Source organism: Carcharhinus amblyrhynchos, unplaced genomic scaffold (assembly GCF_965287045.1).
Source record: "Carcharhinus amblyrhynchos unplaced genomic scaffold, sCarAmb.v2.hapA scaffold_462, whole genome shotgun sequence".
Taxonomy (NCBI): Eukaryota; Metazoa; Chordata; class Chondrichthyes; order Carcharhiniformes; family Carcharhinidae; genus Carcharhinus; species Carcharhinus amblyrhynchos.
The window spans coordinates 123,311-135,400 of record NW_027650202.1 but is presented as its reverse complement, the minus strand read 5'-3'; the positions used below and the strand labels follow the sequence as shown (position 1 = coordinate 135,400).

General features: G+C 53.9%; 1 protein-coding gene across 1 annotated transcript in view; it reads left to right on the top strand.

The window, feature by feature from the left end:
• The first annotated feature begins 9,871 nt into the window (after positions 1–9,871).
• The window catches only part of LOC145339435 (sodium-coupled neutral amino acid transporter 3-like), a 49,505-nt gene continuing 47,286 nt past the window's right edge, over positions 9,872–12,090 (top strand). Inside the window, exon 1 of the mRNA XM_080183903.1 lies at positions 9,872–10,018. The gene's annotated coding sequence lies outside the window, so the exon portion shown is untranslated. The remainder of the gene's footprint in view (positions 10,019–12,090) is intronic.

Sequence of the window (12,090 nt, the reverse complement as noted above, 5' to 3'; positions counted from 1 at the left end):
AACCTATTTCAGTAAGGCGTTTGACAAAGTCCCTCATGGTAGGTTGATACAGAAGATTAAAGCTCATGGGATATGTGGTCAGGTATCTAGATGGGTAGAGAACTGGCTTGCAAAGAGGAGACAGAGAGTAATTGTGGAGGGGTCTTTTTCTAGCTGGAGGTCTGTCACTAGTGGTGTAAATCGGTTGGACTAAAACCTGGTGGTGTCAGACTTTTTACTGTGTTTACGCCAGTCCAACGCCTGCATACCCACATCATGACTAGTGGTGTGCCACAGGGCTCAGTACTGGGACCTCTTCTCTTTGTAGTGTATATAAATGATTTGGAAGAGGGAGTAGGTGGTGTGATCAGCAAATTTACTGATGACATTAAGATGGCTGGATTGGTGGGCAGTGAGGAGCAGTGTCTGGCAATACAGCGGGATATTGATAGGCTGGTTGATTGGGCAGATATGAGGCAAATGGAGTTTAATCCGGATAAATGTGAGGTGATGCATTTTGGCCGGAATAATGTAGGGGGGAGTTATATGATAAAGGGTAAGCCCATAAGGAGCATAGAATCACAGCGAGACCTGGGGGTGCAAGTGCACAAGTCTTTGAAGGTGGCAGTGCAAGTGGAGAGTGTGGTGAAGAAAGCCTATGGTATGTTAGCCTTTATAGGAAGGAGTATAGAATATAAGAGCTGGAGTCTGATGTTGCAGTTGTACAGAACATTGGTTAGGCTGCATTTAGAGTACTGCATCCAGTTCTGGTCGCCTTACTACCGGAAGGACGTGGAGACTCTGGAGAGAGTGCAGAGGAGGTTTACCAGGATGTTGCCTGGTATGGAAGGACTGGGGTATGAGGAAAGATTGAACAAATTGGGGCTCTTTTCCCTTGAAAGACGGCGACTGAGGGGGGATCTAATAGAGGTATATAAGATTATGAAGGGTATAGATAGAGTAAACAGAGGTAAGTTATTTCCTATGTTAGAGACACGCAGTACGAGGGGCCACGGGCTTAGGGTGAGGGGGGAGAGGTATAACACAGATATTAGAGGGAGGTTTTTCACACAGAGGGTAGTGGGGGTATGGAATGCTCTGCCAAGTAAGGTGGTGGAGGCAAACACGCTAGAGTCATTTAGGAGTAACTTAGACAGGCACATGAGTGGGTTGGAGATGGGTGGATATAGGAGATTGTTTTAAATAAGGGTCATTAGCATTGGGGTGTCGCAGGTAATGTAAATGGGTATGGTATGATAATAATGTTCTTTCTCTTTTCATTCACAGGTTTTAAGTCGGTCCACCTCGTGTCCAACGAGGGGCATACACGCGATGGGTCGTACTGGGGCTGCTCTTGGTTGTTCGAGATTGGCCTAGTGCTTCATGTTGTTAGTGTGTGCCTAAACTGGACCAGATACTGGGCAAGACGACAGCTCAGTGACTATCACTGATTGCTGTGCAGACACATGGATTTGGGCCGGTGTCTGTGGGAGTTTGCACATTCTCCCCGTGCTTGCGTGGGTTTTCTCCGGGTGCTCCGGTTTCCTCCCACACCCCAAAGATGTGCTGTTAGGCTGATTGGCAGGAATAAATTGTCCCTAAATTAGTTTTCCCTCAATGTGGATGGCCATAAAACATTAGATAAGGGTCATGGGTGGAGAGGGGGAACTGGTAATATTAAAATGGCGGCGCGGGCTCGTTGGGCCGAAGGGCCTGTTTCCCGGGCTGATTTTGTTCTTTGTTCTAATCAACTTTGTATCACAATCCAGCCTCTACAGGCCTCTGTGGGAAAGAATTCCACACACTCACTCCCCTCCGAGAGAAGAAATCCCTCTCATCTCTGTATCCAATGGGCGACCCCCCTACTCTGAGATTATTCCCTCTGGTCCCAGAATCTCCCATACGGGGAAACAGCCTCTCAGCACCCACCCTGTTCCCCCCCCGAGAATCTGATGTGTCTCAGTAAGGTCGCCTCTCATTCTTCTAAATTCCCAATGAGTACAGGCCCAACCTACTCAACCTCAACCTCCCCTCATGAGAAAATCCCTCCCTACCCGGGATTGACCGAGTGAACCTTCTCCGGAATGCCTCTAATGTCAGAATATCCTTCCTTGGATAAGGGGACCCAAACTGTTCCCAGTATTCCAGGTCATAGTGAGATACAGCATGGGAACAGGCCTTTCGGCCCAACTCCTCCATGTTGGCCAGGTTTGAACTCGTCCCATTTGCCTGTTTGGCCCATCTCTCTCTAAACCCATCCACATTCTGGTCCAAATGTCTTTCCAATGTTGTACTCCCCTCTATCACCTCCTCTGGCAGCTCATTTCCCCCCGACCACACACACACCACCCTCTGTGTGAAGAAGCTGCCCTTCAGGTCCCTTTGCAATCTTTCCCCTCTCACCTTTAACCTCTGCCCTCTAGTTTTGGACCCCCTATCCTGGGGAAAAGATGTTGGCTGTTCACCTTATCACTGCCCCTCATGGTTTTATAGACCCTCCCCCCATGACCCAGGGAAAAATGTCCCAGTTTATCCAGCCTCTCCTCAAGCCTTCCAGTCCCAGTAACATCACAACTCACCATCTCAATAAAATTCTCCCCATCTACCCCCCGCCTCTGGTTCATTCACCAATTCTCTTCATTCTGTGTCTCCCCCTCCCTCGTTCTCTGGTTCCCCACCCTCCTGTCACTGGGAAACACTTTCTCCTCACTCACTCAATCGTGACCTGTTGTGAAAGTGACTGCCTCGATTCAATCTCCCCCTTTACCTTCCCCACTCCGAAGAGAATGATCCCAGCTTCTCCCGATCTCTCAGCATGTCCACCACAACTCTCACCAACTTTTACAGATGCCCCATAGAAAGCATTCTTTCTGGTTGTATCACAGCTCGGTCTGGGCTCCTGCTCTGCCCAAGACCGCAAGGAACTACAAAAGGGTCATCAATGTAGCCCCAATCCATCACACAAACCAGCCTCCCATCCATTGACTCGGTCTACACTTCCCGCTGCCTTGGGAAAAGCAGCCGGGATAATTAAGGACCCCACACACTCCGGCTTCTTCCATCGGGAAAAAGATACAAAAGTCTGAGGTCCCGTACCGACCGACTCAAGAACAGCTTCTTCCCTGCTGCTGTCAGACTTTTGAATGGACCTACCTCGCATTAAGCTGATCTTTCTCTCCACCCTCGCTGTGACTGTAACACTACATTCTGCACCCTCTCCTTTCCTTCCCCCCTATGTACTCTATGAACAGTATGCCTTGTCTGTATTGCATGCAAGAAACAATACACTGTATCACAATATGATAATAATAAATCAAATCTCCATATAGAATAATACCATCCTTACAATGCAGAAGGAGGCCATTTGGCCCATCTAGTCTGCACTGACCACAATCCCACCCAGGCCCATAACCTCATGCATTGACCCTAGCCAGTCCCCCTGACACGAAGGGAGAATTTAGCACGGCCAATGCACCCTAACCAGCACATCTTTCGGACTGTGGGAGGAAACCGGAGCACCCGGGGGTCAGTGCTGGGTCCTCTGCTATTTGTGATTTTTATCAATGACTTGGAAGAGGGGGCTGAAGGGTGGGTTAGTAAATTTGCTGATGACACCAAGATTGGTGGAGTAGTGGATCAGGCAGCGGGCTCTTGCAGGCTGCAAATAGGCATTGATAGGATGCAGAGCCGGGCCAAAAAGTAGCAGATAGAGTTTAACCCTGATAAGTGTGAGGTGATTCATTTTGGTAGGACAAACTTGAATGCAGATTACAGGGTCAACGGCAGGGTTCTAAGGAATGTGGAGGAACAGAGAGATCTTGGGGTTCATATCCACAGGTCTCTGAAGGTTGCCACTCAAGTGGATAGAGCCATGAAGAAGGCTTATAGTGTGTTAGCGTTTATTAACAGGGGGTTTGAGTTTAAGAGCTGTGGGGTTATGCTGCAACTATACCGGACCTTGGTGAGACCACATTTGGAATATTGTGTTCAGTTCTGGTCACCTCACTATAAGAAGGATGTGGAAGCATTGGAGAGAGTGCAGAGGAGATTTACCAGGATGCTGCCTGGTTTGGAGGGTAGGTCTTATGAGGAAAGGTTGAGGGAGGTGGGGCTTTTCTCTTTAGAGCGGAGGAGGATGAGAGACGACTTAATAGAGGTTTATAAGATGATGAGGGCGATGGACACAGTGGACGTGCAGAGACTATTTCCTTGGGTGGATGTAACTGTTACTAGGGGGCATAACTATAAGGTTCATGGTGGGAGATATAGGAGGGATGTCCGAGGTAGATTCTTTACTCAGAGAGTGGTTGGGGTGTGGAATGCACTGCCTGCTGTGATAGTGGAGTCGGACACTTTAGGAACTTTCAAGCGGTTATTGGATAGGCACATGGAGCACTCCAGAATGATAGGGAGTGGGATAGACTGATCTTGGGTTTGGACAAAGCTCAGCACAACATCGAGGGGCCGAAGGGCCTGTACTGTTCTATGATGTCAAGGGCTATTGCTGTCACCTCACCTCTGGAATTCAGCTCTTTTGTTCTATAAGAGAGAGTGTCTGTGTGTCTCTGTGTGTGTGAGAGACGGAGATATATTTATCTCCTTTGTCTCTCTGTCTCTGGTCCGTGATGTTTCTCTAAGTGTTGATCCCACACCTTCCCTACCTGAGGTGCTGCTATCCCAGAATCGAGCCTGGGGGGATCCCCTTGGACTTGGCCTCTGTGTGGTCAGGGACAGAATGGGAGTCAGAACGTAGCTACACCAGGGGAAAAAACCTCACACCAAGGAGCTAGTCTTCAAACTCAACTGGAGAGTCACTCAGCCCCTCTCTCTCCAGCCTGTTACACAGGAACAGGAGGAGGCCATTCAGCCCCTCTCTCTCCAGCCTGTTACACAGGAACAGGAGGAGGTGAGAGGTCACATCAGTCCACAAATATTTCCAAGGATGCCCCGACCCAGGGAAATACAACCCAAATTCCCCGTCCAATCAAACTGTTGAGCTATCACAAGGTTAAAGTATGCACAAGGAAATGTGAACCAGAAATAGCATTATGAGAATCTGGTGGTTAACTCGTGAGATCAGAGAGAAGAATAGAGGGAATCATTTATCAGAATATCCTAAACCTGTTTGAGCAACAGCTTCTGTCAAAGTACATGCCTGATTTCCCCTCTCTCTAACCCAGGGATCACTGGACAGTGATCAGGAGCAGGAACCCTGGCTGATTTCCCCTCTCTCTCTCTAACCCAGGGATCACTGGACAGTGATCAGGAGCAGGAACCCTGGCTGATTTCCCCTCTCTCTCTCTCTAACCCAGGGATCACTGGACAGTGATCAGGAGCAGGAACCCTGGCTGATTTCCCCCCTCTCTCTAACCCAGGGATCACTGGACAGTGATCAGGAGCAGGAACCCTGGCTGATTTCCCCTCTCTCTCTCTAACCCAGGGATCACTGGACAGTGATCAGGAACAGGAACCCTGGCTGATTTCCCCCCTCTCTCTCTCTCTAACCCAGGGATCACTGGACAGTGATCAGGAGCAGGAACCCTGGCTGATTTCCCCTCTCTCTCTCTCTCTCTAACCCAGGGATCACTGGACAGTGATCAGGAGCAGGAACCCTGGCTGATTTCCCCTCTCTCTCTCTCTAACCCAGGGATCACTGGACAGTGATCAGGAGCAGGAACCCTGGCTGATTTCCCCTCTCTCTCTCTCTAACCCAGGGATCACTGGACAGTGATCAGGAGCAGGAACCCTGGCTGATTTCCCCCCTCTCTCTCTAACCCAGGGATCACTGGACAGTGATCAGGAGCAGGGACCCTGGCTGATTTCCCCTCTCTCTCTCTCTAACCCAGGGATCACTGGACAGTGATCAGGAGCAGGAACCCTGGCTGATTTCCCCTCTCTCTCTAACCCAGGGATCACTGGACAGTGATCAGGAGCAGGGACCCTGGCTGATTTCCCCTCTCTCTCTAACCCAGGGATCACTGGACAGTGATCAGGAGCAGGAACCCTGGCTGATTTCCCCTCTCTCTCTCTAACCCAGGGATCACTGGACAGTGATCAGGAGCAGGAACCCTGGCTGATTTCCCCTCTCTCTCTCTAACCCAGGGATCACTGGACAGTGATCAGGAGCAGGAACCCTGGCTGATTTTCCCCCCTCTCTCTCTCTAACCCAGGGATCACTGGACAGTGATCAGGAGCAGGAACCCTGGCTGATTTCCCCTCTCTCTCTCTAACCCAGGGATCACTGGACAGTGATCAGGAGCAGGAACCCTGGCTGATTTCCCCTCTCTCTCTCTAACCCAGGGATCACTGGACAGTGATCAGGAGCAGGAACCCTGGCTGATTTCCCCTCTCTCTCTCTCTAACCCAGGGATCACTGGACAGTGATCAGGAGCAGGAACCCTGGCTGATTTCCTCTCTCTCTAACCCAGGGATCACTGGACAGTGATCAGGAGCAGGAACCCTGGCTGATTTCCCCTCTCTCTCTCTAACCCAGGGATCACTGGACAGTGATCAGGAGCAGGAACCCTGGCTGATTCCCCCTCTCTCTCTCTAACCCAGGGAATCACTGGACAGTGATCAGGAGCAGGAACCCTGGCTGATTTCCCCTCTCTCTCTCTAACCCAGGGAATCACTGGACAGTGATCAGGAGCAGGAACCCTGGCTGATTTTCCCCCCCTCTCTCTCTCTAACCCAGGGATCACTGGACAGTGATCAGGAGCAGGAACCCTGGCTGATTTCCCCTCTCTCTCTCTAACCCAGGGATCACTGGACAGTGATCAGGAGCAGGAACCCTGGCTGATTTCCCCTCTCTCTCTCTAACCCAGGGATCACTGGACAGTGATCAGGAGCAGGAACCCTGGCTGATTTCCCCTCTCTCTCTCTCTCTCTAACCCAGGGATCACTGGACAGTGATCAGGAGCAGGAACCCTGGCTGATTTCCTCTCTCTCTAACCCAGGGATCACTGGACAGTGATCAGGAGCAGGAACCCTGGCTGATTTCCCCTCTCTCTCTCTCTCTAACCCAGGGATCACTGGACAGTGATCAGGAGCAGGAACCCTGGCTGATTTCCCCTCTCTCTCTCTCTCTCTAACCCAGGGATCACTGGACAGTGATCAGGAGCAGGAACCCTGGCTGATTTCCCCTCTCTCTCTCTCTCTAACCCAGGGATCACTGGACAGTGATCAGGAGCAGGAACCCTGGCTGATTTCCCCTCTCTCTCTCTAACCCAGGGATCACTGGACAGTGATCAGGAGCAGGAACCCTGGCTGATTTCCCCTCTCTCTCTCTAACCCAGGGATCACTGGACAGTGATCAGGAGCAGGAACCCTGGCTGATTTCCCCTCTCTCTCTAACCCAGGGATCACTGGACAGTGATCAGGAGCAGGAACCCAGGCTGATTTCCCCTCTCTCTCTCTCTCGAACCCAGGGATCACTGGACAGTGATCAGGAGCAGGAACCCTGGCTGATTTCCCCCCTCTCTCTCTAACCCAGGGATCACTGGACAGTGATCAGGAGCAGGAACCCTGGCTGATTTCCTCTCTCTCTGTAACCCAGGGATCACTGGACAGTGATCAGGAGCAGGAACCCTGGCTGATTTCCCCCCTCTCTCTCTAACCCAGGGATCACTGGACAGTGATCAGGAGCAAGAACCCTGGCTGATTTCCCCTCTCTCTCTCTAACCCAGGGATCACTGGACAGTGATCAGGAGCAGGAACCCTGGCTGATTTCCCCTCTCTCTCTCTAACCCAGGGATCACTGGACAGTGATCAGGAGCAGGAACCCTGGCTGATTTCCCCCTCTCTCTCTCTAACCCAGGGATCACTGGACAGTGATCAGGAGCAGGAACCCTGGCTGATTTCCCCTCTCTCTCTCTCTCTCTAACCCAGGGATCACTGGACAGTGATCAGGAGCAGGAACCCTGGCTGATTTCCCCTCTCTCTAACCCAGGGATCACTGGACAGCGATCAGGAGCAGGAACCCTGGCTGATTTCCCCTCTCTCTCTCTCTAACCCAGGGATCACTGGACAGTGATCAGGAGCAGGAACACTGGCTGATTTCCCCTCTCTCTCTCTAACCCAGGGATCACTGGACAGTGATCAGGAGCAGGAACCCTGGCTGATTTCCCCTCTCTCTCTCTAACCCAGGGATCACTGGACAGTGATCAGGAGCAGGAACCCTGGCTGATTTCCCCTCTCTCTCTCTAACCCAGGGATCACTGGACAGTGATCAGGAGCAGGAACCCTGGCTGATTTCCCCCCTCTCTCTCTAACCCAGGGATCACTGGACAGCGATCAGGAGCAGGAACCCTGGCTGATTTCCCCTCTCTCTCTCTCTCTAACCCAGGGATCACTGGACAGTGATCAGGAGCAGGAACCCTGGCTGATTTCCCCCCTCTCTCTCTCTCTAACCCAGGGATCACTGGACAGTGATCAGGAGCAGGAACCCTGGCTGATTTCCCCTCTCTCTCTCTAACCCAGGGATCACTGGACAGTGATCAGGAGCAGGAACCCTGGCTGATTTCCCCTCTCTCTCTCTAACCCAGGGATCACTGGACAGTGATCAGGAGCAGGAACCCTGGCTGATTTCCCCTCTCTCTCTCTCTCTAACCCAGGGATCACTGGACAGTGATCAGGAGCAGGAACCCTGGCTGATTTCCCCTCTCTCTCTCTCTCTAACCCAGGGATCACTGGACAGTGATCAGGAGCAGGAACCCTGGCTGATTTCCCCTCTCTCTCTCTCTAACCCAGGGATCACTGGACAGTGATCAGGAACAGGAACCCTGGCTGATTTCCCCTCTCTCTCTCTCTAACCCAGGGATCACTGGACAGTGATCAGGAACAGGAACCCTGGCTGATTTCCCCTCTCTCTCTCTCTAACCCAGGGATCACTGGACAGTGATCAGGAACAGGAACCCTGGCTGATTTCCCCTCTCTCTCTCTCTAACCCAGGGATCACTGGACAGTGATCAGGAACAGGAACCCTGGCTGATTTCCCCTCTCTCTCTCTCTAACCCAGGGATCACTGGACAGTGATCAGGAGCAGGAACCCTGGCTGATTTCCCCCCCTCTCTCTCTAACCCAGGGATCACTGGACAGTGATCAGGAGCAGGAACCCTGGCTGATTTCCCCCCTCTCTCTCTAACCCAGGGATCACTGGACAGTGATCAGGAGCAGGAACCCTGGCTGATTTCCCCCCTCTCTCTCTAACCCAGGGATCACTGGACAGTGATCAGGAGCAGGAACCCAGGCTGATTTCCCCTCTCTCTCTCTCTAACCCAGGGATCACTGGACAGTGATCAGGAGCAGGAACCCTGGCTGATTTCCCCTCTCTCTCTCTCTCTAACCCAGGGATCACTGGACAGTGATCAGGAGCAGGAACCCTGGCTGATTTCCCCTCTCTCTCTCTCTAACCCAGGGATCACTGGACAGTGATCAGGAGCAGGAACCCTGGCTGATTTCCCCTCTCTCTCTCTCTCTAACCCCAGGGATCACTGGACAGTGATCAGGAGCAGGAACCCTGGCTGATTTCCCCTCTCTCTCTCTAACCCAGGGATCACTGGACAGTGATCAGGAGCAGGAACCCTGGCTGATTTCCCCTCTCTCTAACCCAGGGATCACTGGACAGTGATCAGGAGCAGGAACCCTGGCTGATTTCCCCTCTCTCTCTCTCTAACCCAGGGATCACTGGACAGTGATCAGGAACAGGAACCCTGGCTGATTTCCCCTCTCTCTCTCTAACCCAGGGATCACTGGACAGTGATCAGGAGCAGGAACCCTGGCTGGTTCCCCCCCTCCCCCCGGGTGGTGTTGCGTCAGGCAGAAGCTGATGTAATCCTGAGTCTGGTTGTAGATCCTCCTCCCTCAGTCCCTCCTCCCTCAGTCCCTCCTCCCTCTGCCCCCTCCTCTCTCTCTGCCCGCGCTCTGGGGGGGTGAAGAACACGTTTTCTGTTGCCGGATTGAGGATTTTGCCCCCAGTCTGTCCCGGGGATGGGAGTTTGTGCCTGAATTTCCCTCAAGGAAACTTTCCGCCTCGCGCCAAGTAAGTTTGGGGAAAGTTTGAGGAAAGTTTCTGGCGCGTGTCCGGGGGGGGGGGGGGGTCCGGGACACTGTCTGTCTGTCTGTGTGTGTGTGTGTGTGGGGGGGGGATATTCCCAGCTCTGGGGTCAGTCCCCGGGGGGGGGGGGGTGGGGCTGTGCTTTTCCAGCCCGGATTCTCCCCGAGTCAAACCCGGCTCCTCCTCCCGCCCAAACCGGCTATTCACACAGGGAGGCATCACACTCACCCCCCGGCTCTGCTCCCCTCCCCCCCACCCTCCCCCCCTCACCACCCACCCTCCCCCCCATTCCCGAAATCCTACACCCCCTCCCTATCTCTGTAACCTCCTCCAGCCCCCTACACCCCCTCCCTATCTCTGTAACCTCCTCCAGCCCCTACGCCCCCTCCCTATCTCTGTAACCTCCTCCAGCCCCCTACACCCCCTCCCTATCTCTGTAACCTCCTCCAGCCCCTACGCCCCCTCCCTATCTCTGTAACCCCCTCCAGCCCCTCTGTAACCCCCTCCAGCCCCTACACCCCCCTCCCTATCTCTGTAACCCCCTCCAGCCCCTACACCCCCTCCCTATCTCTGTAACCCCTCCAGCCCCCCTACACCCCCTCCACCCCCTCCCTATCTCTGTAACCTCCTCCAGCCCCCTACACCCCCTCCCATGAGTATCTCTGTAACCCCTCCAGCCCCTACACCCCTCCCTATCTCTGTAACCCCCTCCAGCCCCCTACACCCCCTCCCTATCTCTGTAAACCCCTCCAGCCCCCTACACCCCCTCCCTATCTCTGTAACCCCCTCCAGCCCCCTACACCCCCTCCCTATCTCTGTAACCTCCTCCAGCCCCTACACCCCTCCCTATCGAGTATCTGTAACCCCCTCCAGCCCCCTACACCCCCTCCCTATCTCTGTAACCCCCTCCAGCCCCCTACACCCCCTCCCTATCTCTGTAACCCCTCCAGCCCCCTACACCCCCTCCCTATCTCTGTAACCTCCTCCAGCCCCTACACCCCCTCCCTATCTCTGTAACCTCCTCCAGCCCCCTACACCCCCTCCCTATCTCTGTAACCTCCTCCAGCCCCCTACGCCCCCCTCCCTATCTCTGTAACCCCCTCCAGCCCCTACACCCCCTCCCTATCTCTGTAACCCCCTCCAGCCCCCTACACCCCCTCCCTATCTCTGTAACCCCCTCCAGCCCCTACACCCCCTCCCTATCTCTGTAACCTCCTCCAGCCCCTACACCCCCTCCCTATCTCTGTAACCCCCTCCAGCCCCCTACACCCCCTCCCTATCTCTGTAAACCCCTCCAGCCCCCTACACCCCCTCCCTATCTCTGTAACCCCCTCCAGCCCCCTACACCCCCTCCCTATCTCTGTAACCTCCTCCAGCCCCTACACCCCCTCCCTATCTCTGTAACCTCCCCCTACACCCCTCCCTATCTCTGTAAACCCCTCCAGCCCCCCTACACCCCCTCCCTATCTCTGTAACCCCCTCCAGCCCCCTACACCCCCTCCCTATCTCTGTAACCTCCTCCAGCCCCCTACACCCCCTCCCTATCTCTGTAACCTCCTCCAGCCCCTACACCCCCTCCCTATCTCTGTAACCTCCTCCAGCCCCTACACCCCCTCCCTATCTCTGTAACCTCCTCCAGCCCCTACACCCCTCCCTATCTCTGTAACCTCCTCCAGCCCCTACACCCCCTCCCTATCTCTGTAACCTCCTCCAGCCCCCTACACCCCCTCCCTATCTCTGTAACCCCCTCCAGCCCCGACACCCCCTCCCTATCTCTGTAACCCCCTCCCCCCTACACCCCCTCCCTATCTCTGTAACCTCCTCCAGCCCCTACACCCCCTCCCTATCTCTGTAACCTCCTCCAGCCCCTACACCCCCTCCCTATCTCTGTAACCTCCTCCAGCCCCTACACCCCTCCCTATCTCTGTAACCTCCTCCAGCCCCTACACCCCTCCCTATCTCTGTAACCTCCTCCAGCCCCTACACCCCCTCCCTATCTCTGTAACCTCCTCCAGCCCCCTACACCCCCTCCCTATCTCTGTAACCTATGACCCTCC